The 26,947-nt window shown below is 45.0% G+C and overlaps 1 pseudogene; it reads left to right on the top strand.

Moving 5' to 3' along the window:
* Positions 1–200: 200 nt before the first annotated feature.
* The window catches only part of LOC111950158 (neurofibromin-like), an 82,045-nt pseudogene continuing 55,298 nt past the window's right edge, over positions 201–26,947 (top strand).

The following is a 26,947-nucleotide window of genomic DNA, read 5'->3' as shown; positions in this document are numbered from 1 at the left end:
AACTGCAAAATGTTTATGGTTCTGTTTCTTCTGATCTAAAATCACAAGGCAGTGTGACATCACCGGTTTGTTATCTAAAGCCTGTCATTGATGAAAACACACGGCATTGGTCCAATCCCCCGTTTTTACATTCATACTAGTCGCCGCAAAGATACTTGCAACGCACGCGCAGTAATGTTAGCTGTTTCTCAAAGCAGCATCAGTGCCTGCTTCATTTCATTGAGAAGGAGGATTCAAACTTCCGGTACTGTCATGGCGACATAGTGGTGTGTCTGCTAAAATAAAGAAAAATAACCCCATCAACATCGGATTTTGAGCATTAACTGGTTGCAAATTGCAGAGGAATCATTATTTATACGGATAATTCAGGTGGCCCATCGCGGCTCGCACCCGGCCGGCCATGGCGGCGCATAAACCCGTGGAATGGGTTCAGGCCGTAATTAGTAGATTCGACGAGCAGGTAAGAATAACACATCGTATCAGACATTGTGCCTCTGCCTTGTCCCTGTAACATCATGGAGGTCGTGGCTTTAGCGACGGGATCATTTGAAGAAAGCTGCAATGTCATGACTGGTGTGTTTTGTGCCGCTCTAGCTAGCTAGCTCAACACACCGCTCCTGCAGAGCCGCATCATCACACACAGGACTCGGGAGCAAGTGACAGCGACAGAGAGGGCGAAATAGCACATGGGCAAATTTATCCCAAACATTTGAGATACCATTTAAAATCCATAAGGATAATACCACGAGGATGTACTCTCTATATAAACAAAGGAGTCGACAGAGTACGCCTTTTGCTGTTTAAAAGGAAGAACTAGCTAGATGTAGACTTAAGCAGCGAGTTGTTAGCTTGGTTAGCAATGCATTCAGCTTCTGGCAGTAACACTGTGCTAACTATAGTTAGCTAGCTAGCCACTGCGAGCTTTGTTGCTAGCCAATTTGTCAACCTGAAGCTAGTGTCCAGTAATTAATGTGCAAATGCAATTTCCATTTACCTACCTAGTAACTCATCGTGGACTACAAATCAAATTGTTTGTCTATACTATAAATTGTTTGTTTATAGCCTGTTAGCTATTACAGTAGCAGCTAGCTAGTCATATCCTGTGTTATTTTAGCTGCGTCCAGTTTGTTTAGCCTACAGTGTGTGTGGACTTTTCTATGCAGACTGACAATCAGGTCTCATCCATTGCATTGGGAAACATTGGTGATGATGGGTATCGAAACTTGTTTCTGAATGAATTTATTGATCTACTTTACTCCCCTCGCAAAATCTCACCAATGTCTTAATTTTCCTTCTCGTTCATCATAGCTATCCTATATGATGCAGTATCAGTATGGGCTATGGTTGTACAGTACTAGGCTTGTATGCAAAGCAGTGATTTCATTGTATCATCCTTACATGTGTTGCTTTCCCATGTTGACGTTTACATTGTAATGTATAGGCCTAGTTAGTCTGTGTAATTCTGATCAGTGACGTTTGTAGTATATTGCAGTATACACGGAGTGTACAAAACATTAGGAACACCTTCTCTTTCCATGACAGACTGACCAGGTGAAAGCTGTGATCCCTTAATGATGTCACCTTCAATCAGTGTAGTTGGGTAGGAGACAGGTTAAAGAAGGATTGTTATGCCTTGAGACGTGGATTGTGTGTGTGCGGCTATTCAGAGGGTAAATGGGCAATACAAAATATTTAAGTGCCTTTGAACGGGGTATGGTAGTAGGTGCCAGGCGCACCAGTTTGAGTGCGACAAGAACTGCAATGCTGCTGGGTTTCACACTCAATTGTTTGAGAAGCATTGGAGTCAACATGGGCCAGCATCCCTATGGAATGCTTTTGACACCTTGTAGAGTCTATGCCCCTACAAGTTGAGGCTGTTCTGATGGCAAAAAGGATGCACTCAATATTAGGAAAGTGTTCCTAATGTTTTGTTAACTCAGTGTATATGTTATGCCTACATGATGAACCTATGGGATGGTAAATTCCATATATTTCATATGTAAAAGTAAATATAGGCTAATGAACCTTATCAAATGACAAGTTAGTGGATTAGCGAACCGGAAATCTCAGCCCTGGGAGCATTAGTTTTTGTGCTTGTTCATTGTTGCAAGAGGAAAGTGACTTGTGTGACCATATTGGCACACACTTCTAATTTGTTTACACATTCAATTACTATCAACTATTTCTTTAGTATAAAAACTCCAGTGGATATGAGAGATTAGTAATTGTAGATGTTTAGGCTACTGTGTCCAAGTTGGTTTGTTTTGGGTATGTGGTTACTTCAAACCTCCATGCAGGGCAGGCTAATCGGATGAATGGTTAATTTTAACCGTTCTATCTAAGCTGTTGGTATACACATCAGTGACATTCCTACAGGGTATGACATGAGGAGGTTAGACAGTATGCAACAGGCCGGATGTCTAGGTTATTGAGACAGTATCACAACACTTGGTTTCTGAGATCCGCTATTCATAGTTTTGACAGGGTTTCCGGTAGCATAGTCCTAACTAGTCCAATGTCCCCAGTAATCTCCGTCTTCCAGGGTTGGGATAGTCTGAGGACTGTTCCACCTAAGATCAAGCCGATAGGCCTACCTGTCCCTTGTAGCAGATATCCTGTTGAAGTTGTGCCCCCCCTATCCATTAGCTCACTGTTCTGGCTTGGAAGGCCAAGTGGCTGGGTGTGGCTCATTGCACTTTGATGAAGGTTTAATGGAGATTAGGCCTAATTTGCTGTTAAGCCTATTGATACCACTTTGTAATCATTAAAGAGGGTTTTGTATGTTGGCTTCTGGTTGGATTGAGACTGCTTTCTGTCAGAATCAGCTTTGAGATTAGCAGCTCAACCCTCGACTGTGACGTTATAGGTTAGGCTGTATCACCTTTCCTTTTGAGCTTGACCCGTTGAGGCCAGAGCATTGGGGCGGCAGGTAGCCTAGTGGTTAGAGTGTTGGACTAGTAACCGAAAGATTATCCCCGAGCTGACAAGGTAAAAATCTGTCGTTCTGCCCCCGAACAAGGCAGTTAACCCACTGTTCCAAGGCCGTCATTGAAAACAAGAATTTGTTCTTAACTGACTTGCCTAGTTAAATAAAGGTACATATAAAAAAATTGATGTTATTACCGTATAAATAATCCAACCCTCACTTTTCTAAATCCAAGGTAGGCTACTTTCCTCATGCAAAATTCAAGAATAATGTAGTGTGTAAATGTGTGAAGGGGATTCCAGTCAAGCAGATTATTTTCCCCTGTTGTGTAAACAACATATTTGTAAAATGTTATTAATCGCATACACATATTCAGCAGATGTTATTGCAGGTGTAGCGAAATGCTTGTGTTGCTAGCTCCAACATTATGCCCTATAATGTATTATCTAATAATACTTTCTTATACTAGTGCTTGCATGTATTGTGCTTGAGCTTGTAACACCAAAGCTCCTAAGGAAAGAGGATGGAGTCTTTCTGACCTTTTCATTGAAAATCTGATGTTGATCCCTGATGCTGGTTTACAAGCACTGACCTGGAAAGAGAAGCTCAGCCAAGTGAAGAGCCATGTCTTTTTTTAGATGGCATCTCAGATGGAAGCTCATAAATATCTCCTAATGGTGTTTCTGTGCTCGCCTAAATAGTGTTTCTATGTTGGCAGCACTCAGGAAAAATGTCTTAAACCGCGTTTGTGTATCTTCTGGCGTTATGTCGACAAGGGAAGTGTACTCTTCCTCTCGTCCCCTCGTTGTGTTCAGTGCCCTGTTGGCTGGTGCCAAAGCACTCATTAGGAAAGGGATTGACCTTAGAGGAATTTCAGACTGTGCCTGTGAAACAAAGTGGCCCTGTGTCTGTTGGCCTGAATATAGATGTCAACAAGCCATACTCTGTGTGCATGTTCGCAGGGAAGATGCTTAAGTCTCGGGACTCTCATTTCATGCTCATGTCTCTGAGCCAGGAGAGGAGCAGCCCCTCTCTGGTCTGTTGTGGTGACCTCTGGCCTTTGCTGGATGACATGGTATTAGGTCCTGCTATAGGTGAGGAATCTCCTCTGGACCTGTCGGATGGTTGGGATTGGTGTGTCCACCTCAATCTCCATACCTTTATATGTTTAGCATACTTATAAGAAGTCATAGTACAAAACTGGGTCAAGTTGGACTTTCTTTGCACTTTGCAGACTAAGTAAGTTTGTTTTCATTAGTAGTCCTACTTGTGAATTGTGTGTGTGTGTGTGTGTGCGCGCGCACACGTTTGTATGTGGGCGAGCAGCAGACTGCCGCAGGTGTGCAGCTGTGGCCCAAATGGGAGCGGCGCAGCGCCAAAGGCCTCTTTGTTCCTACGGAGCGGAGCATGGCGCATGGAGCATGGCCCGTAGTGGGTGTCTGTGAGCTCAACCCATCCACCCCCTGTGTGTGTGGTACTATATACTCAGGGAGGGGCCACCTTCCAGGCTTCCAGGCTTCCCCAGTACTCTACACTCCTCCCTATCCCTTTAGCCTCTTCTACTCAAGGTTATTATAGCTTTGTGTTTTTATATATATATTTTTTAATTTAATTTAAAATTAATGTTAAGTTTAATATACTTTTAGTTGTGTACAAATATATATTTTTATTTCGTTTTTATATTATGTAGGTGTAGTTTTAGTGTTGGGGACAGAAGGCATGCATTGGGGGCTAGGAGCTTAGTTTTTTGTGTATTTGTGATGTCTCTTCTTGTGGCCATATGTGCTGGTATTCTACGCTCTTGTGTAACCTTTTTTCCCCTTATGTCCCTCCCTGCCTCTTTTCTCCCAGGAAATATTTCATTGTTAATATTTAAGAAAGGATAATGGGCTTGCCTTTCAACCTATGAATGATCTCTTAGCAGATTGTTCTTTAGAAAATATATTTCCCTCATTCACCTACAGATGAGCCTTTCGTTCCTACAGTATGAATAGAGTAGCCTACTGGCTGCTATTTGTGAATGTGTCTGTGGAGTGAGGAGTGGGGGGCTGAATGCGTGGGAAAAGGGGAGTTCCTTAAAACCTCTTGAGAATACAGGGGGTAATATTTTCGCATTAGCATAATTTGCTCTACAGATTAAACTGCCTCTTATTCAATCATTGCTCTTACTATATGCATATGAATCATACCATTGGAAAGAAGACAATCTCTAGTTTCTAAATCCGTTTCAATTTTGTCTCTGAGTGATACAGAAGTCATTCAACAGCACTTTCCATGACCAAGAACATAAAATCAAGATGTGTTATGCTGGCTTCAAAGCTCTGCCTATATATGGTCGTGCCCCCTATGACCAGAAACACACCTCGTTCTCCTTCCTCTGGTTGTCAAGATGACGTCAGAGGAGAAATTCTTTGTTTATCTGGGACTGACGTGAAATAGGACCCAATTCTTTGGCGTGACCGACAACTTCCGGTTTACTGAATCGCTCGAATTTGAGCTGCGTTGGTGTACTGTTTTGCTGGCGTTATGTATGCAAACTATCTCCGTGTCGAATTTTGTTTGATACATGTGACCATATCATCGTAATGTATGTTTTTTCAATATAGTTTAATCAGATTATTTGAATTTTTCCGGGAGTTTTTCGGTGTACCGTTGTCGGATTGTATTTACGTTTGAGAAATTCGTGCCACTCGGCCGGTACCTGTGCTAAATGCAGTGGGAAAAGAACATTTCTGAACGGAACCAACGACTCATCTTGACAAAGGACACTTTGATCAACATTCTGATGAAAGATCAGCCATAGTAAGACCCAATTTACGATTTTATATCATATCTGTTGTGCATGTGAACTGGACGTGGGCGCCTAGCCGAATCTGCCTGGTAAAAATATCGTGTCCTCCGCTAACGTGGTTAGCTAATAGATTTACATATTCTGTCTTCCCTGTAAAACATTTTAAAAATCTGAAATGGTGGCTTTATTCACAAGACCTGTATCTTTCATCTGGTGTCTTGGACTTGTGATTTAATGATATTTAGATGCTACAAGTTACTTGTGACGCTATGCTATCTGTGCTAATCAGTGGGGTGAGTTGGGGGGTGCTACCGGATCAGGGTTGCTGACTCGTGAGAAGTTAATAGCCAATGATAAAGTCGGAAGTTCTGTATCTAGTGTTACGTAATATACATAGTATTTCTTATGACAACCTTATGACACAGTCTATCCATTGCATAAGAACAGTTATTGTTTTACTATACCGAACAAAAATATAAATGCAACAATTTCAATGATTTTACGGAATTCATTAGGCCCTAATCTATGGATTTCACATGACTGGGCAGGGGCACAGCCATGGGTGGGCCTGGGAGGGCATAGGCCCACCCACTTGGGAGCCAGGCCTACCCACTCAGAATGAGTTTTTCCCTGCAAAAGGGCTTATTACAGACAGAAATACTCCTCCGTTTCATCAGCTGTCCGGGTGGCTAGGCTCAGACGATCGGATGTAAAGAAGCAGGATGTGGAAGTCGGGGGCACTAAAAGGCTACCTTAGGTGATGGGTCAGGTCATAGGTTTAGTTACAATTATAACGTCAATCTCAAGCGACTTAGATTTAAAAGGAATTGCGCAGATGCTGGTGCAAAAAAATATGATGGAAGGAAACTATCGCTTATGTTTACACCAATCCAATGCTTTTTCACTTTTGTAGTACATAAGAAGAAGAATCAGTTTGGCTACCTAGACCGTTTTTCCCCTGTTAGCTCGTTCTAGCGATGCACTAGTTAGGCCTACTGTACAGTTCACCCCCCCAGACCTGGAACAGGCCTCCTTGAAAACATATTGAGTACGTTTACATGTACACTGATTCATTCGATATTAAACTGTTTCATAAATCCAACATATGCACCACATAGAACACACTGCAACTGCCTCTGCAATGCAATGCTGCATTGAAAATGAATGTGCTTCTGGTGTATACAATGACGCTGTTGGTGTGATCGAGGCGTATGTGCGGGTGAAGTGAGTTCGGAAAAACTGAAAGTATGCATCTTAGAAATAGTTTTCACATACAAACTTAATATGTCCAAACTCAGAATCAAATAGGCTTTGCAAAAATAACATGGTCGCTGTTGTAGAATGTTTATTTTGATTGACGATTTTTGGCATTATTTAAGTCCCATCAGGTAGCTTGGTTTCAGATGTCCAAGTAAACAGGATTATTAGGAAAAATTGTTATTTTTGCAAGGCATGTAAATGTTTTAAATAAACTATTATATTAATCAGACTATCTGCAATAATCGTATTGTTGTGTGCATGTAACCACGCTCTCTGATGAACTTATTGACAGGAAATGGTATACACAACACTTGGCTATTCCTGTACTCCATGCTCTTGACATTATGGTTAGGGTTATGTATATTGGACACAAAGTGAAGTTACCAACTTCGATGAATACACCAACATCAAGGGTTTTCACACTGTATAAGCCTAACTCCCCCACCCCGTCCCCTCTGCAGCTTCCAGTTAAAGTGGGCCAACAGAACACTCACACCAAAGTCAGCACGGAGCACAACAAGGAATGTCTGATCAACATCTCCAAGTATAAGTTCTCACTGGTGATCAGTGGCCTCACAAACATACTGAAGAATGTGAACAACATGGTAAGTGTGTGTGTGCAAGCAACGCCAGTTGTAGCCTATAGAGACATGTACAGTGTTGCATATGTCTCAACCATGTCTCCCTCTCCCCTAGCGAATATTTGGGGAGGCTGCGGAGAAGAACCTGTATCTCTCTCAGCTCATCATCCTGGACACACTGGAGAAGTGCCTTGCTGGGGTGAGGAACATTTCTTAAGGCTGTCTACATTTTATACCCTTTATTTTTTCTCTTAAACTTTCCCCTTAATATATATATTTTTAAATTATGGATACATGTCGCTTTTATTTCTCAGACTCTCCCTTCATCCTTCTTTCCTCCCTATGTCTCCTTCCTGATTTGTTTCATTTTCTCATGCTGGCCTAAGACACTTTTTTTATCAGTAGATTTCCATTGGATATCAGCATAACACAATAGGATGTGGTGGGCTGTCTGTGGTTGAGATGTTTTGTTTCAGTTGGGACAGTGGCCTTTGCCCTGGATCTGGGCCCTTTCCTCTCCCCACACAAATGAATTGTGTGTTTGAGTACTGTCTCTCTCTCAGGCTCAGTGAACTCTGTTAGTAGCCAGTATTCCCCTGGTTCCTCTCCCTCCTCTCCTCAGTAAAGATGTGCTCACTGCCCACTTCTGAAGATTGCTTTTCCAGGTGCTTCCTCATCTTGACTTCACATTCGCAGCCTCCAAGTTTCCGGCCGTCTTTTTTTTTTATCACTGGGAGCTGGCGGATGGAGGACAGCTGTTAGTGGGTTCTTCAAGTCCTCCTTGTTCTTGAAATGGGAATGCTTTTTGCTGACTATTTTACCTTTGTAAATAGTGTATTTACACATAGGGCTGTGACGGTCATAGAAGTTTGGATGACTGTTATTGGTCAGCCAAATGACGGCGGTCATCATTCTAATTGTTTGAATAGCAAAACATTTATTTGTATTTTAAAGCACATTTTGTACACTCCTCCACTCCTGACTGCATGTGCTGCTGTGCAGGGAGAAGGGTGCTGCCTAGGCAAACAAATACTTATTTTATACAACACCTTGCTTGTTTCAGCAAGGAGCAACCAAATTTCATTACGTAAAGAGTCTGCAGAAACGGACTCAACTGCAAAAATGCCCGGCCGCCCCGTCTTCAGTCAGCTGTTTGTATATTATATTTAAAAAATTACCATGGTATTTATTCATAATCGTCAGTTACATATACGGCTTAAATATACAGCTTTCCTCTTTCAGTTTCCCATGTCACTGCCAGTCAATTTAAAATCATGACATTAAACCCTTACTTAATTAGAAAATCCTTATCTTTTCTATGAAATATTTAACTTAATGATCCACCATTACTGTCCCCAAGTAGAACCCTCTTTGTCCCAGTCCTCCCACGGTGTGCTGGGGTAATGGCAGATCCCAGGTTGAAAAATGCAGAACAAACTCTATTTTGGTGCCCTCTGGTACATTCTAATGCCTTGATTCCGTCTGAAATACACAGCTAAATTATTGAATACTTTAACGACTACCTCCAATGTTGGGGAAATTAGTTGTGGTATTGAGTAGAAATACCTGACTTTACATTTAAAATAGCAGAAAATTTAAGAATTCAGTGTGTTGTAAGTTGTTTTGGATATGGTCTAGGCATATATGTTCTAGGGCTGTGACGATACCAATATCACTATTGTTTCCATGGCAAAAATGAGAACAAGCAGGCAACTCTCTGGTCCTTTAAAACCTGCTGTATGCAAAATATTGTGCTAAAGCTTGGAAAATAAATAATTGTGACTCTGGATGACAACATAATGATTTTGTTTCCAACATTGGGGCTGTTCTCCTAAAGAAGTTAAATCCGCTTCTTGTTTTGTTACCTTGCCATGATACTAACAAGTATTGTGATACTGGTATCGTCCCGGCCCTAATATGTTTAGGACTGTTTTCTAAGTAAGATAATCTTTTTAAAAAAATAAAAAAACCTTTTCTGCTAGTTTTACTGCAAGATATGAATTGCCACAATGTTTGTTCTTCAAATTATGTATTTTATTGGCTCTGACTGGTGGACCCTAATTTGGGTGAACTATCCCTTTTAACAGTTTGGCCTGTCAATCAATCACTGTGGGTGGGATTGTCAGGGGAGGGAGCAGGTTGCTTGTAAGTCAGAGTTGGTAGGGGGTCAGACCTGTCAATCAATCACTGTGGGTGGACTTTGAGGTAAGGCAGTAGATTAGTCAGAAAAACTAGTGTAGTCTACTCTTTGAATTTATTGTGGCAAAAAACTTAAGACAAAAGTTTGTGTTCTGTAAAGTAAACATGGATTCCTTGTTGAGAAACAATATAGAATTGCAGGAACATTTTTCAAAGGGCAAACATTTTCAGGGGGATGACCCACAGATTGTGCACCCCCATTTTATACGAAGTCAGGGGCCCACTATAGACCTACAGGTATGCTTGAAGAATGAAGCAGGTTAAACATGTGCTTTGCTACACAGAAAGCATCAGCAGTATTTTGGACCAGAATGAGTCTCTCTCTCTCTGCTACTTATTGTTCCTGCAGTGAGGATTCAACATCTTAATTAAATGTTTTCATAATTTATCTGCAGATAAATGCCAAAAAGCAGTAGTAGCCTACCACTATGTAAATTAGGGAGCCAAATGAACAGCTCTCTCTCCGACTCAGTTCCAACATTCACCTAAAAGATCCGTTCAAAAATAGCTGTCTGTTTGCGAACAACCCATCACTAGGCTACACTGACAAGTCACTTTAGCGGTCACTGGCAAGTCTCGACATGGACTTCAAATCTTAGGAAAATAAAAACAAGATTTGGTTTACTTGTCCCGATGCGATACCATGGACATTTAACTACAGTGAGGGAAAAAAGTATTTGATCCCCTGCTGATTTTGTATGTTTGCCCACTGACAAAGAAATGATCAGTCTATAATTTTAATGGTAGGTTTATTTGAACAGTGAGAGACAGAATATCAACAAAAAATCCAGAAAACGCATGTCAAAAATGTTATGAATTGATTTGCATTTTAATGAGGGAAATAAGTATTTGACCCCTCTGCAAAACATGACTTAGTACTTTGGTGGCAAAACCCTTGTTGGCAATCACAGAGGTCAGACGTTCTTTGTAGTTGGCCACCAGGTTTGCACACATCTCAGGAGGGATTTTGTCCCACTCCTCTTTGCAGATCTTCTTCAAGTCATTAAGGTTTCGAGGCTGACGTTTGGCAACTCGAACCTTCAGCTCCCTCCACAGATTTTCTATGGGATTAAGGTCTGGAGACTGGCTAGGCCACTCCAGGACCTTAATGTGCTTCTTCTTGAGCCACTCCTTTGTTGCCTTGGCCGTGTGTTTTGGGTCATTGTCATGCTGGAATACCCATCCACGACCCATTTTCAATACCCTGGCTGAGGGAAGGAGGTTTTCACCCAAGATTTGACGGTACATGGCCCCGTCCATCGTCCCTTTGATGCGGTGAAGTTGTCCTGTCCTTTAGCAGAAAAACACCCCAAAGCATAATGTTTCCACCTCCATGTTTGACGGTGGGGATGGTTCTTGGGGTCATAGGCAGCATTCCTCCTCCTCAAACACGGCAAGTTGGGTTGATGCCAAAGAACTCCATTTTGGTCTCATCTGACCACAACACGTTCACCCAGTTGTCCTCTGAATCATTCAGATGTTCATTGGCAAACTTCAGACGGGCATGTATATGTGCTTTCTTGAGCAGGGGGACCTTGCGGGCGCTGCAGGATTTCAGTCCTTCACGGCATAGTGTGTTACAAATTGTTTTTCTTGATGACTATGGTCCCAGCTGCCTTGAGATCATTGACAAGATCCTCCTGTGTAGTTCTGGGCTGATTCCTCACCGTTCTCATGATCATTGCAACTCCACGAGGTGAGATCTTGCATGGAGCCCCAGGCTGAGGGAGATTGACAGTTCTTTTGTGTTTCTTCCATTTGCGAATAATCACAGAAACTGTTGTCACCTTCTCACCAAGCTGCTTGGCGATGGTCTTGTAGCCCATTCCAGCCTTGTGTAGGTCTACAATCTTGTCCCTGACATCCTTGGAGAGCTCTTTGGTCTTGGCCATGGTGGAGAGTTTGGAATCTGATTGGGATTGATTGCTTCTGTGGACAGGTATCTTTTATACAGGTAAGAAACTGAGATTAGGAGCACTCCCTTAAAGAGTGTGCTCCTAATCTCCGTTCGTTACCTGTATGAAAGACACCTGGGAGCCAGAAATCTTTTTGATTGAGAAGGGGTCAAATACTTATTTCCCTCATTAAAATGCAAATCAATTTATAACATTTTTGACATGCATTTTTCTGGATATTTTTGTTGTTATTCTGTCTCTCACTGTTCAAATAAACCTACCATTAAAATTATAGACTGATAATTTCTTTGTCAGTGGGCAAACGTACAAAATCAGCAGGGGATCAAATACTTTTTTCCCTCACTGTATGTTGTATGAATAGCAAAGGGATATAGGATATTAACTTTATTCAGTCAGTTCGACACCTTTTTATAAACTAGTCTGCTGTTAAAACTTGCTATTCGGTCGTCAATCCAAGCACAGTAAATGGCCTTTGCGCCCTGACTCCTTGGCTGGCTATATGAAACACGCTAAATAAATTAAATGAATTTGCCACAAAACAATAATTAAGTGGATTTCAACACATTTTTTCCACTTACATGACATGGGACTTGTAAATTCACTCACAGGGGATGATGAAGCGTCATGCTCTCCCTGCTCCGTGAAAATACATTTTGACTGCAGCCAACCACAGCACACATAAATAACACGGATACCGAGAGGCAGGACAGACAGCAGACTGACAAACCAGCAGTTTCACTGTCATCGCTCACTTTGTGACTGACAGGTGCCTGTTCTATCAATAGATTACTAGAAGATGCACTGTATATCGTTCATTCTAGCGGGAGAAGGCTATACAGACTTTTCTGACGAGGGAATTGAACCTTTTAAATGAAAAATAATCCTAGTTAATTTATGAAGGGGAAAAAGTAGGCGCTTAGAGAACACTGAATGTGTGACTTAATTTTTATGCAGAGCTCTCTCTGCTTTTGTGGTGCTCGGCTCTGTCCATGGTGTAGTTGTTCAGGGATGCCAGCCTTGTCACTGGAGRCTGACTGACCATTCTCTGTGTGGGATGGCTTTGATCCTCATCCTCAGTGGTTTCTCTCCTCTGGGTTAAGAGGGCAGTGCAGACATAGATTTAAAGGTTTTCTTCTTTTTGACCACTAACCTTTCCTTTCCTCCTCTTCTCCCTTCCCTCCATCACTCAGCAACCGAAGGACTGCATGCGTCTGGACGAGACCATGCTGGTGAAGCAGCTGCTGCCAGAAATCTGTCACTTCATCCATACCTACCGCGAGGGCCACCAGCACGCCGCCGAGCTCCGTAACTCCGCCTCTGGGGTCCTATTCTCCCTCAGCTGCAACAACTTCAACGCTGTGTTCAGCCGCATCTCCACCAGGTGACATTAACCATAAACACCTCACAACTCTCCCCTCAACCCAACCTGCTCTAAGCAGGAACAGGCCAAGATGGAAGGCATCAGGCTGCACATAGAGGATGGGTTACTAAATGTATGTACATTTCATTCGGAAAGTATTCAGACCCGTTGACTTTTTCCACATTTTGTTACGTTACAGCCTTATTCTAAAATTGATTAAATAGTTTCCCCCCCCTTATCAATCTACACACAATACCCCATCATGACAAAGCAAAGACAGGTTTTTAGACATTTTGGCACATTTATAAAAAATATATACAAGTATCACATTAACATAAGTATTCAGACCCTTTACTTAGTACTTTGTTGAAGAACCTTTGGCAGTGATTAGAGCCTCAAGTCTTGGATATTACGCTACAAGCTTGGCACACCTGTATTTGGGGAGTTTCTCTCATTCTTCTCTGCAGATCCTCTCAAGCTCTGCCAGGTAGGATGAAGAGCGTTGCTGCACAGCTATTTTCAGGCCTCTCCAGAGATGTTCGATCAGGTTCAAGTCTGGGCTTTGGCTGGGCCACTCAAGGATATTCAAAGACTTGTTCCGAAGCCACTCCTGCATTGTCTTGGCTCTGTGCTTAGTGTCGTTGTCCTGTTGGAAGGTGAACCTTCATCCCAGTCTGAGGTCCTGAGTGCTCTGGAGCAGGTTTTCATCAAGGATCTCTCTGTACTTTGGTCCGTTCTTCTTTCCCTCGATCCTGACTAGTTTCTCAGTCCCTGCCGCTAAGAAACATCCCCACAGCATGATGCTGCCACCATGTTTCATTGTAGGGATGGTGCCAGGTTTCCTCCAGATGTGACGCTTGGCATTCAGGCCGAAGAGTTTAATATTGGTTTCATCAGACCAGAGAATCTTGTTTCTCATGGTCTGAGAGTCCTTTAGATGCCTTTTGTAAAACTCCAAACAGGCTGTCGTGCCTTTTACTGAGGTTTCCGTCTGGTTTGGTGGAGGACTGCAGAGATGCTTGTCCTTCTGGAAAGTTCTCCCATCTCCACAGCGGAACTCTGGAGTTCTCAGAGTTCTTGGTCACCTCCCTGGCAAAGACCCTTCTCCGTGCCGATTGCTCAGTTTGGCCAGGCGGCCAGCTCTAGGAAAAGTCTTGGTGGTTCCAAACTTCTTCCATTTTAACAATGATGGAGGCCACTATGTTCTTGCGGATCTTGGGTTTTGCTCTGACATGCACTGTCAACTGTGGGACCTTTATATAGACAGGTGTGTGCCTTTCCAAATCTTGTCCAATCAATTAAATTTACCACAGGTGGACTCCAATCAAGTTGTAGAAACATCAAGGATGATCAATGGAAACGATGCACATGAGCTCAATTTTGAGTCTCATAGCAGGGTCATAATACTTTGTTAATTTCTAAAAACACAGTTTTTGCTTTGTCATTATGGGGTATTATTGAGGAACATTTTTAATTTTATAAATGTTTGAATAAGGCTGTAACGTAACAAAATGTGTTAAAAGTCAAGGGGTCTGAAAACTTTCCAAATGCACTGTACACCAGTTCAGGCCTTTAAGCTTCAATGAGAGTGAGGGGGAAGAGAGAAGATAGCTCTATCACCCACCTAAGATGGAGTAAATGGAGAGAAAGGAAGGGAGGATGAATAAAGGTAGTCTCTGTCAGCAGCCTTCATAAAGAGGGTCTTTGTCCGGGTCTGATGGAGCAATGTTCCACTGTGAGCACCGTGCTCCATAAGGACCTGGGCCTGAACAAGGCGTGTGGGGAGATAACATCTGGTGTAACCATTAACCACTAGGGTTTATGAATTATTTATAGAAGCTTAGAAAGCACAGCTTTTTGTTCCCTTCTCGTTGCACTGGTGTACTATTTGGTTCTGAGGCAGAAGAGAGGAGTGCTGCTCCACTCGTGTATTTATCATGTCTGTGAGTCGCAGTCTGCACTTGTTAACCAAGCTGTGCTGTGGTCTGATTGGTCCATGACTCGCAGGCCCCAGACTGATGAAATAGCTGGTTATTAAAACATGAGGTTTTGATATGTGATGTTAGGACAGGGAGAGTGTGTTGACCTCAACCACTCCCCAGTGTCACTCACCTTTTGCTCTTCAGAGCTTTTACCTTGAAAGCATTGCCCAGTCATCCAAACTATTTGATGTCAGTTAGTACTACGTGAAGGCAAAGCACTATATGACCCTTAATTTGCTACTTAACCTTGTTCTTGGAGGCTCTAGTAGTCTTACTCACCGACCCACCTCATTTAATTATTACATTTCCCATTGGGTTTGGTTTTCACCATACGCTAGTGTATGTATGTTGATCTAATGCTACTTATGTGATTCTATTGAACGTGAATATTTGATGAGATGAAAAGGATGGTCTTTATTAAATATCCATCTCTGCTGTGTTTCCCCTCAGGTTGCAGGAGCTCACCGTGTGTTCGGAGGACACAGTGGATGTCCATGACATTGAGCTCATCCAGTACATTAATGTGGACTGTGTCAAGCTAAAGAAACTGATCCAAGGTATAGGCCTATTCTAATCAGTCACATTGCTTTATTTAGGACAACAGATGTCACATTTTGATTGAGCTACAGACGTTCTGTTTCTTTGGAGTTGTTCTCTGTTATTGATGTTCGGTGTTGACTCCCTATCTTCTGCAGAGACGGTGTTTAAATTCAAAGCCCTCAAGAAGCCTGCCCAGCTAAGTGTCATCAACAGTTTAGAGAAGGTGAATGGCCCTCTGTGTCGCCCTCTGCAGTGTCTGTCTATAGACTCACTGTCTCCTCCTAGTGGTGTCTCTCCTCCTGTAGCCGTGTTCCTCCTGCTCTAGTGTTTGAGTTTCCATCTCGATACACAACTCGGTGCAGTCAGGATGCTAGTGTTTACACAAACTGTCTCTGGCTCGCCAGAAACCCCAGTCATGAAGCTGGAGTGTGGCTCCACTGAGAGGACCTGTAAACACATTAACTGTTTTATGGAGTTTTACATTTAAACAGTTTTTATTTCTCGTCATCAGAGCGTGACATTAGTATATGAATAGTTTAGTTGGCTGAGGATAGGGAAACATCCTTGCAAGTTGGTGTGTTGATAGTTTTCCTGTGAGTTGAGGATAGGGACAGTGCTTCCCAGGCAGTTGATGTAACCCTCTTCTCTCCCCCCTCAGGCCTTCTGGAACTGGGTGGAGAACTACCCTGATGAGTTCACCATGCTGTACCAGAGGCCACAGACAGACATGGCCGGTGAGGATGCTGTTACACTTCTAATGTTACGATCAGAGATGAATCCTGTGTTATAGATTGTTGTTGCTTGGCCAGGTCTCTCCCAGACTGTGTGTTGTTGCTTGGCCAGGTCTCTCCCAGACTGTGTTGTTGCTTGGCCAGGTCTCTCCCAGACTGTGTTGTTGCTTGGCCGGGTCTCTCCCAGACTTTTGTGTTTTGTTTGCTTGCCGGTCTCTCCCGAGACTGTGTGTTGTTGCTTGGCCAGGTCCTCTCCAGACTTGTGTTGTTGCTTGGCCAGGTCTCTCCCAGACTGTGTGTTGTTGCTTGGCCCGGTCCTCTCCCAGACTGTGTGTTGTTGCTTGGCCGGGTCTCTCCCAGACTGTGTGTTGTTGCTTGGCCGGGTCTCCTCCCAGACTGTGTGTTGTGCTTGGCCGGGTCTCCCAGACTGTGTGATATTGAATGTGTTGTTGCTTGGCCGGGTCTCTCCCAGACTGTGTTGTTGCTTGGCCGGGTCTCTCCCAGACTGTGTGATATTGAATGTGTTGTTGCTTGGCCGGGTCTCTCCCAGACTGTGTGTTGTTGTGGCCGGGTTCTCTCCAGACTGTGTGATATTGAATGTGTTGTTGCTTGGCGCGGGTCTCTCCCAGACTGTGCAGAGAAGCTGTTTGACCTGGTGGACAGTTTTGCTGAGAGTGCCAAGAGGAAGGCAGCCGTGTGGCCACTGCAGATCATCCTCCTCATCCTCTGTCCCGACATCACACAGGACCTCTCCAGAGAGACCGTGGAGGACACCAAGGTCAACAAGGTCCGACACAAAACACACACACCAGTGTTTTAATTAGCCATGTCTTACTCTCCTCTCGTACAGTACTCTTCTGTCTGCCTCACAGAAACTGTTCCTGGAGAACCTGAGGAAGGCCCTGGCCGGCCACGGGGGCAGTAAACAGCTGACTGAGAGTGCTGCCATCGCCTGTGTCAAACTCTGCAAGGCCTCCACCTACATCAACTGGGAAGACCACTCTGTCATCTTCCTCCTGGTGCAGTCCATCGTGGTGGACCTCAAGGTGAGCACCAGCCACAGATGGTCCTTTGATGATCACTGTTATGGGACAGTATTATAATCGTAGTTCTCCTGTCAGGCCCTGCTCTTCAACCCAGCCAAGCCTTTCTCCAGAGGGGCGGGAAGCCAGAACGCAGACGTGGACCTCATGATCGACTGCTTCGTCTCCTGTTTCCGCATCAATCCCCACAACAACCAGCACTTTAAGGTCTGGGACTCCTGTTGACCTCTTGACTGTAGTATTCCATATAAATGTTGATAATCATTTATTATTAACTGATGTTGTGCACATACTGGTGTGTTGAAGTAAGGACTGTGTTTGATCTCTGTTCAACGTCTCCCTCTTATTTATTTCTCCCATTATAGGTCTGCCTGGCATCATCCTCCCCTCCCACCTTTCACTTTGTCCTGGTCAACTCCCTACACAGAATCATCACTAATGTAAGTGTGTGGTGTCGTGGCCCAACTCCGAGTTAAGGGATCAATCAACACAGCCAATACTAATATCCAGTGGCACCATCCAAAGTATATAAAAGTGACCACACAGTGCCCATCTACAATGACCAGTGGTGACCTTATCTGTGGTGACTCGGTATAGATGATGTCACTACTGTAGGAATGGCTCACACTCTGTACACACTGGGCTTAATTACACAGCATTAGATGGACTACCATCTCACTCTGGCTGAGCCATACAGGGAGAGGAAGTGCTGCAGACARTTATGTGGTATGTGTGTGTTTCAATGGGATGTGCCTGAGGGCAGGTTTCATACAGAGCCCTTTTTATTAGCTCTCCATGTGCCTGAGAGACTGTGTAAGAGCGATGGAGTGGGAGTATTACTGGTCTCTCTCTCGCCCCCCTTACCCAAAGCACTTCCTGATTGTATTCTTGTGTGTATGTCTGGGTGGGTACCATTAGATGCCCTCTTTCTCCCCTCCAGGCTAACTGAAGAAGTCAATTTCTCCACCCTAACAAATCTTCCTGGGCTGAAGGCCCCATGTTATCTGAGAAAGTTTTGATTGGGATAAGACCGTAAACACCCACCTTAATCAACCTACAGGTTGAGTTTAACCCTCGGTCCATTCCTCTGTTGCAGTCTCCGTTGGACTGGTGGCCTAAGATTGACGCTGTGTACTGCTACTCAGGAGAGCTGAGGGTCATGTTTTCTGAGACACTGGGCCACGTGATGAGGGGCTGCAGTACACACGCTCCCCTACGCTTGACTACGGTAAGACGTTCACACAGCAAAACACCCTCGCCGTCTGTGGGCAGACTGACCACACACACACAGCTCTACACACTCTTGGAAACAAAAACATGCTCAACAAACCCCAAATATTATCGGTGTGTGAGTGTGCATGATTGTTTTTTCCGTAATGGGCCGAGATGTTAACGAATGTCAGACAGCAGTGACTGTGTATGGTTGAACTGTAGAGACCAGGAGATCCACAGCAACGGGAGACAAATCCTCCTGTCCACTTGACACAGCCCAGAGACTACTGGAGAGTCATGCAGGAGAATATTTGAACATCTCTGATAACTCCTCACATCCCTGTCCTTTTGTGTGAATGCGTGAGTATGTGTATGGGCCTGTGTCACCTCGCTGTCATCGGTGTGTTTGGTTCAGTCATCTCATGGAGGTGGAGGACTGCAGAGGGAGCTCTCTGACATCACTGACGTGGTGGTGCTTCTTTTCTCTTTCCTCGTTCTTTCCTTCTCCTCCTTCATTTTGAACTGGCTGCTGCTCACTCACTCAGATGCCAACTTGTCACTGTTTTGCATGGCAGTGGGCATCTGTTGCTGTAAGTATAACTGCCACCCCTTCCACTCCCCAAGCCGCCGCCTCCTGAACTTTCTGCAGCTGACCCTCTGACCTCTAACCCCTAACCCCACCCCCAGGCTACCACAGATAAGAGAGAGCCCCTGTCGTCGTCCACCTCCTCTGTGCTCTGGTTGAAGTGAGCCTGCCTCTGGCTCCTCCCTCCACTCCATCTCCTCTGTATGCTAGGCTAGCTGCTGGAGCATGCTTCTCAGCCTGTTGAGGCTGGGTCCTCCACTCCATCTCCTCTGTATGCTAGGCCTAGCTGCTGGAGCATGCTTCTCAGCCTGTTGAGGCTGGGTCCTCCACTCCATCTCCTCTGTATGCTAGGCTAGCTGCTGGAGCATGCTTCTCAGCCTGTTGAGGCTGGGTTCCTCCACTCCATCTCCTCTGTATGCTAGGCTAGCTGCTGGAGCATGCTTCTCAGCCTGTTGAGGCTGGGTCCTCCACTCCATCTCATCTGTATGCTATGCTAGCTGCTGGAGCATGCTTCTCAGCCTGTTGAGGCAGGGCCCTCCACTCGCACACTCAGTCTTTGGATGGTTCATCTCCTTTATTTTAAGCTTTGACATGCCTTCATACTAGGTTATATGGATGGATACTTGGTTGGGATCTCATCACCTGTGAAGAAATGGGAGGCATGTAGATTGTGTTGTTGCATAGTTGAATATTTCCTTCAACCTCTACTAGAGTTGGTTATTATTTCCTCATCCATAATCTGGGTTTGCCGTGTCCTGATGTTGTGTGTTTGTGTGTGGGCCTGACTCCCTCATGGTGGGCAGCCCGTCATGGTTTAGGCATGGCCCCATGCTCCTGTCTGTCAGTCTGGTTGCCCACCTCCTGTTTCATGGCCCACCCATGAAGGGCCCTCATGAAACAGTCATGAGGGCCCTATCTTTGACCCCTGATCCCTTCTCTCCTGGTGGCTCTCCTGATCCCTGTGCTGTGGGTCTCTGCTCGGAGGGAACTTGTTTGTCTGATTACAGTAGAGAGACTGCATCTGTTTCCGTCTCTTCTAGTTCCCTTTTCCACGTTGTCCTTACCCTCCCTCTTTTTTTTATCACTCCCCTCATCTTGAAAGAATGCTCCTGCTCACGGCCAGTCTCTACTGCTTGTTCCCTTCAGAGTCTGACCTTCAAGGAGAAGATGACCAGTCTGAAGTTCAAGGAGAAGACCACAGATCTGGACACGCGGAGCCTCCTGCTGGCCCTGGTCAAGCTCATCCACTCTGACCCTAAACTCATGCTGCATGTTAGTATTTACTCTGTTTATTTCTGGCCAGGAGACCTAAAGTAATGTGTGTTTTGCTGTTTGAGGATGGTCTGTGTAACACAGTAGTTTTACTTATCCTTTAATTCTACATTTGTTGTGTTGGGTTAAGGGATTATCGTGGTTAATTCCACTTGCAGGGTTAAATTTCGACAAATAAGCCAAGTGTTTGGTTCGAGACAGTAAATCCCAAACCAGCTTAAGACTTAAGACTTTCTAAATCAAAGACTTATAGGCAGACTGGTCCAGAAAAGCCACTCTTGGCATGTTTGTACATGGCTGTGTAGTCGTGTACATGTGTACTGTAAGTTTGCTTTGTGTGTGTCAGAACCCGGGTAAGCAGGGTCAGGAGATCCAGAGCAGTACAGCAGAGCTGATCACCGGCCTGGTGCAGCTGGTGCCTCTGGCCAACATGGGAGAGTGTTCACAGGAGGCCATGGAGGTGAGCCCCATCTCTCTTTCTCTCTCTCTCCCCTTTTTCTCCATTATGGTTACATTTGCCACAGTGGCTAATAGATACTCCTCCCGTTCTCTTCCTTTTGTAGGCCCTCTTGGTCCTGCATCAACCTGAGACCATAGAGCTGTGGAACCCAGATGCTCCCATTGAAACCTTCTGGGAGATCAGGTAGCCTAAATGCCCCAATTGTTTAACCACCTTTGTTTATGCGTGGTCCTCTACATTAGATGCAAGGTGAAATTGAGTGTTGATTGATGCTGATTGGTTAGCAGAGATGGTCACCCAAGTTGACTCTGATTGACTTTTGTACCCTACAGTTCCCAGGTCCTCTTCTTCATCTGTAAGAAGCTGGTTGGCCACCAGATGATCAACAGCACAGAGATCCTCAAGTGGCTGAGGGAGATCCTCATCTGCAGGAACAAGTTCCTCCTCAGGAACAAGGTAGGTTCCTGCCTTGTGTGTTATGTATTCCTTATACCTCTGTGTCTCATCCAGGAAGGCACAAAATTGTATAATGTTCAGGAATATTCTTTGTGTAACAGATATATACTTCTGTCATGCAGAGTAGGGAAAAATGGCAGCTGTATGTATGACATTTCTATATACATTCTGAACACCCTCCTGAACGTGACCTCGTTTAGATCTCCGTTGTTCTAACCGTCTGTCCTGTCTTCCTCCCCCAGGAGCGGGCCACGGTGGGCAGTGGCATCCCCATCTGCAGACAGGCCCAGACCAAGCTGGAGGTGTGTCTCTACATGTTCCTGTGGAGCCCTGACATGGAGGCCGTTCTGGTGGCCATGTCCTGCTTCAGACACCTGTGTGAGGAGGCTGAGGTCCGCTGTGGAGTGGACGAGGTCCCGGTCCAGACCATCCTGCCCAACTACAACACCTTCATCGAGTTTGCCTCCGTCAGCAACATGATGTCCACAGGTTAGTCATGAACGCACGCGCTATTGACCTCCTAAGATTTCGGTCAGATTTCGGTCAGTTCAATAATCCTGAGGGACCTTGGGGAGAAATTATGGCACTGTACCATACAGTTTATAGAGTACCACCTCTAGAGCAGTGGCGGTCGGTGCCGTTTAAGATGAGGGAGGACGATTATTGAATTTTTATGAGCATGGCCTTTTTTCTATTACAGCATATTGGATGACTGTCATTCATATTCCATTCATCCAGCTCATTGTAACATTGATAGGTTTAGGCAGCTAAATGATACTCGAATTTTCCCTATACCCGTCATGAGGTTGCTACAACCTACACTATGAATGAAAGTTTACAACGTAGGTGCATAGGTCAAGAGAAATATGTAAGTAATCAAGACCGTGACACGTTCAATACCGTCTTGCACATTCTTGCCTGCATCTAGCTGATCTAGGGTGTAATCATTAGTCCAACAGTTGCAAACGAGAGTTTCTGTTGGACAAATTCAGGTATGTTTATCCCTGTTTCGTTCCCTTTGCTTCCGTTTAAGAAATGMTTTTCAACAGAATCGGTGGAACGAATACACGCAAACACAGTTCACTTTCATAGCTGCCACATACAAACAGCATGATCTGCTCATTGTGTAATTCCTACGCGCTCTCCTCCACCTTTTCCCTTCACTTATGGACTAGAGTGCACAACACATTAGCTTTTTCCAAGCCGAACATCCATATCATAAACGCTAACCARAGCCTACATCATTGCTAACATACTGTAGCATCCCTCCCTGTTTGAGTAGGCTAAACTAGCTAGCTGCAATCGCTAGCTAAGTAAGTGAAAAAAATATTACGAAATATAGCTAGCTCGCTCTCTTACGTCTCCTTTATTTTAGAAGACATTTCTTCAACTGTTGTCTTTCTCTTTGAGTCATCTACTCACCACATTTTATGCACTGCAGTACMAACTAGCTGTAGCTTATGCTTTCAGTACTAGATTAATTCTCTGATCCTTTGATTGGGTGGACAACATGTCAGTTCGTTCTGCAAGAGCTCTGATAGGTTGGAGGACAACTTACTGTGCAGTCTATGGAAGGGGGTGAGAACCATGAGCCTCCTAGGTTTTGTATTGAAGTCAATGTACCCAGAGGAGGACTGAAGCTAGCTGTCCTCCCGCTATACCATGGTGCTACCCTACAGAGTGCTGCCGAGGCTACTGTAGACCTTCATTGCAACATAGTGTGTTTTAATCAATGATTTGTGATGTGAATATATTTAGTATAGTTTTATCTAAAAAGGATAACCTTTGTAATGTTTTAAATTGTCTGAAATTCACTGAGGAGGATGGGCCTCCCCTTCCTCTTCTGAGGAGCCTCCACTGCTATAGAGGACAGTCCCACCATGAGAACTCAGAAGGTCATGATGCTCAAATCAAATGATAACTAACAGTGAAATGCTTACTTACGGTTTCTTTTCCAACAATTCAGATGTAAAGATAAAATAATAAATACACAGTGAATAACAAATAACAGGTAAAAATAACATGGCTATATACACGAGGTACCAGTACCGAGTCGATGTGCAGGGGTACGAGGTAATTCAAATAGCTATGTACATATAGGGAGGGGTAAAGTGACTAGGCAACAGGATAGATAAGACAGTAGCAGCAGCGTATGTGTTGAGTGTGTGTGTGCTGGGGCTGTCAGAGAGGTGAAGGCTCCTGGCATAGTGTGTTTGTGTGTTTTCAGGCCYCTCAGCCCTGCAGAAGAGAGTGATGGCTCTGTTGAGGAGGATCGAACATCCTACTGCAGGAAACAAAGAGGTGAAAGAGTGGCCTGCTGCTGTGTTCCTGTTCATACCCTGATGCTTCAATAATGGAAGGATGTTTGTGAAGCACGATATTGATATCAACTCAGCATTTGTTTTATGATRTTCCCCACAGGCATGGGAAGACACGCATGCAAAATGGGAGCAGGCAACCAAATTAATCCTCACCCATCCCAAAACTAAGCTAGAGGATGGCCAGGCAAGCACACACCCAGTACCTTGTTCTTATGCATTCCCGTTATGCAAAAAAAAAATACACTTCACATATTATTTGGTTGTGGATTGATGTTGTCTCTCTGTTCTCTCATTGGTCCTCTCGCTCTGCTTCTGTGTTCAGGAGTGGATCAATATGACGGGCTTCCTGTGTGCTCTGGGAGGTGTGTGTCTGCAGCAGCGCAGCGCCCCAGGCCTGGCCACCTACAGCCCCCCCATGGGGCCTCTCAGTGAGAGAAAGGGCTCCATGATCTCCATGGGCTCCTGTGAGGGGAACACGGAGACGCCCCTGGGCCGCTTCCTGGATCGCCTGCTGTCTCTCATGGTGTGCAGCCATGAGAAGGGTGTTCAGATCCGGACTAATGTTAAGGATTTAGTTGGCCTGGAGCTCAGCCCGGCTCTCTACCCCATGCTCTTCAACAAACTCAAGAACAGCATCAGCCGCTTCTTCGACGCACAGGGGCCGGTGAGAGAACACACAAACACACGCACGCTTAGAAAACGTCATCGATTATCTGTTTGTCATAGTATAATCACATTGGTGTGATCACTCTTGCTTCTGAAAAGGGTTATACATTTATATCCAAAGTCACTGATGGAATATAGAAGGTAAGAACGTCTTTGTTAGCTTTTGTGGTAAAATATATTTTTCTTTGTTTCTGTTTAGGTCCCCATCAATGACACGAACACCCAGTTTGTGGAGCAGACCATCGCCATCATGAAGAACCTACTGGACAACCACACTGAGGGCAGCTCAGAGCACCTGGGACAGGCCAGCATAGAGACCATGATGCTCAACCTGGTCAGGTAAATGCCACACCTCCTGTCCTCTCCTCTATGCCGACCCTGGACCATGAGAATGTTGGTGAGCTGCTGTGAGCCCACTGCCCACTCTCATCCTCCACATGCCCTGTGTTGTGTTGGCAGGTACGTGCGTATCCTAGGCAACATAGTGCATGCCATCCAGATCAAGACCAAGCTGTGCCAGCTGGTGGAGGTGATGATGGAGAGACGAGACGACCTGTCCTTCTGCCAGGAGATGAAGTTCAGGTGAATGTTCTCCTGGAGTTTTGACTGTCTGTCAAACTYTACTGTCCAGGTTTACTGCAACATATTGATACGGAGTAATACAAAAACCGTGTCATTTAGTTGACATACTGTAAAGCAATGTCCATTCATCCCTGGCAGGAACAAGATGGTGGAGTACCTGACAGACTGGGTGATGGGCACCTCAAACCAAGCGGCTGACGATGACGTCAAGTGTCTTACCAGGTACTGTTCTACTACCCCCTGCTTGGATTGTACCCCCCTCACACAGCTGATGTGAACATGACCTCTGTGACCTCTAACCCCTGATCTATACCCTGTGCTGTGTGATATACAGGGACCTGGACCAGGCCAGTATGGAGGCGGTGGTGTCTCTGCTAGCTGGCCTGCCCCTCCAGCCTGAGGAGGGAGATGGAGTGGAACTGATGGAGGCCAAGTCCCAGCTCTTCCTCAAGTACGCCAGCCAATCTCTACTACTATTGAATTTTATTACTTCTGTACATCACAATTCTACAGAAAGCAAAGTCTGGCATCATTACTCCCACTAGCTTTGTAGTGCTTGTGTGTGTCCTCCTCCCAGGTACTTCACCCTGTTCATGAACCTGCTGAATGACTGCAGTGAGGTGGAGGATGATGGGCAGCAGGTGGCAGGGAGGAAGAGGGGCATGTCCCGACGTCTGGCCTCCCTCAGACACTGCACCGTCCTGGCCATGTCCAACCTCCTCAATGCCAACGTGGACAGCGGCCTCATGCACTCCATCGGTCAGTCTGGAAACCTAACATCGGAACTTATCAGGAATGAAGCTTGGGCTCGCTCTTTGGTTGGCTGCTTCATGTGTCCCTGTTTTTTAAAGTGCTTCACTGCACATGTGAAAGAAGATTAACAGTGGAAGTGGCTTTAATGGGATCTCTGTGAATTACATCTAATTCCTCATTTAGTGTAGGGTCGTTAAAACGATACTTGCCCATGGTCAATGATATTCCCTCTTGTCCCACGTAGAGAGAAATGCATTATCTTACCTATTGCGCTCTCTCTTGCGTTCTCTCGGTGTGTGTGTGTGTAGGTCTGGGCTACCATAAGGACCTGCAGACACGGGCCACCTTCATGGAGGTGCTGACTAAGATCCTGCAGCAGGGAACAGAGTTTGACACACTGGCAGAGACGGTGCTGGCAGACCGCTTCGAGAGGCTGGTAGAGCTGGTCACCATGATGGGAGACCAGGGAGAGCTGCCTATCGCCATGGCTCTGGCCAACGTAGTGCCCTGCTCCCAATGGGTATGTAGTCTACTCACCACCCACTGTCCTTTATGTGTGACCTGACATCTTGACCCTGGTGTTAGATCTGGCGGTGTAAATGGAATAACATTTAACGCAAATGGTTTCCTACTGTTCATAGGTGTGAATATGAATATCAGTGTTGTGTTATTGATGTATAGACTGTGGGTGTCAGTGTGAGCTGTGTCACTAACGGTGTGATCTCTGTAAGTGATTTTCTCCCCTCCTGTCCCCTGTCAGGATGAGCTGGCGCGGGTGCTGGTGACTCTGTTTGACTCGCGCCACCTCCTGTACCAGCTGCTGTGGAACATGTTCTCTAAGGAGGTGGAGCTGGCGGACTCCATGCAGACTCTGTTCAGAGGAAACAGTCTGGCCAGCAAGATCATGACCTTCTGCTTTAAGGTACACAACATGATTGGCTAGGTGCCCAGTCCTGTCCTGATCAACCCAGGCACGAAAGTGTGGTTGAGCTCTTTTACGGCTATGCAAAATATCTGCTCTCTGACAAGGGTCATGACACAATATGGTCTTAGGCTTTCAAAGAAACATGGCGCCTGCTTTCTAAAATGAGTTCTAGTTTAGGTTGTCAGTGTGTTTATGCCTGTATGTCCACCCCTCCCTCCCTCTGCTGTTTCAGGTGTACGGGGCCACGTACCTGCAGAAGCTGCTGGAGCCTCTCCTCAGAGGGGTCATCACCGCCCCAGAGTGGCAGCTCATCAGCTTCGAGGTGGATCCCACCAGGTAACTTACCCCACAGACACTATTCAACTCATTCACCCGCTTTGTTTTC

Source organism: Salvelinus sp. IW2-2015, linkage group LG23, assembly GCF_002910315.2.
Source record: "Salvelinus sp. IW2-2015 linkage group LG23, ASM291031v2, whole genome shotgun sequence".
Lineage (NCBI taxonomy): Eukaryota > Metazoa > Chordata > Actinopteri > Salmoniformes > Salmonidae > Salvelinus > Salvelinus sp. IW2-2015.
The sequence above is the reverse complement of the archived record's forward strand: the minus strand, read 5'-3'. Positions and strand labels throughout refer to the sequence as shown.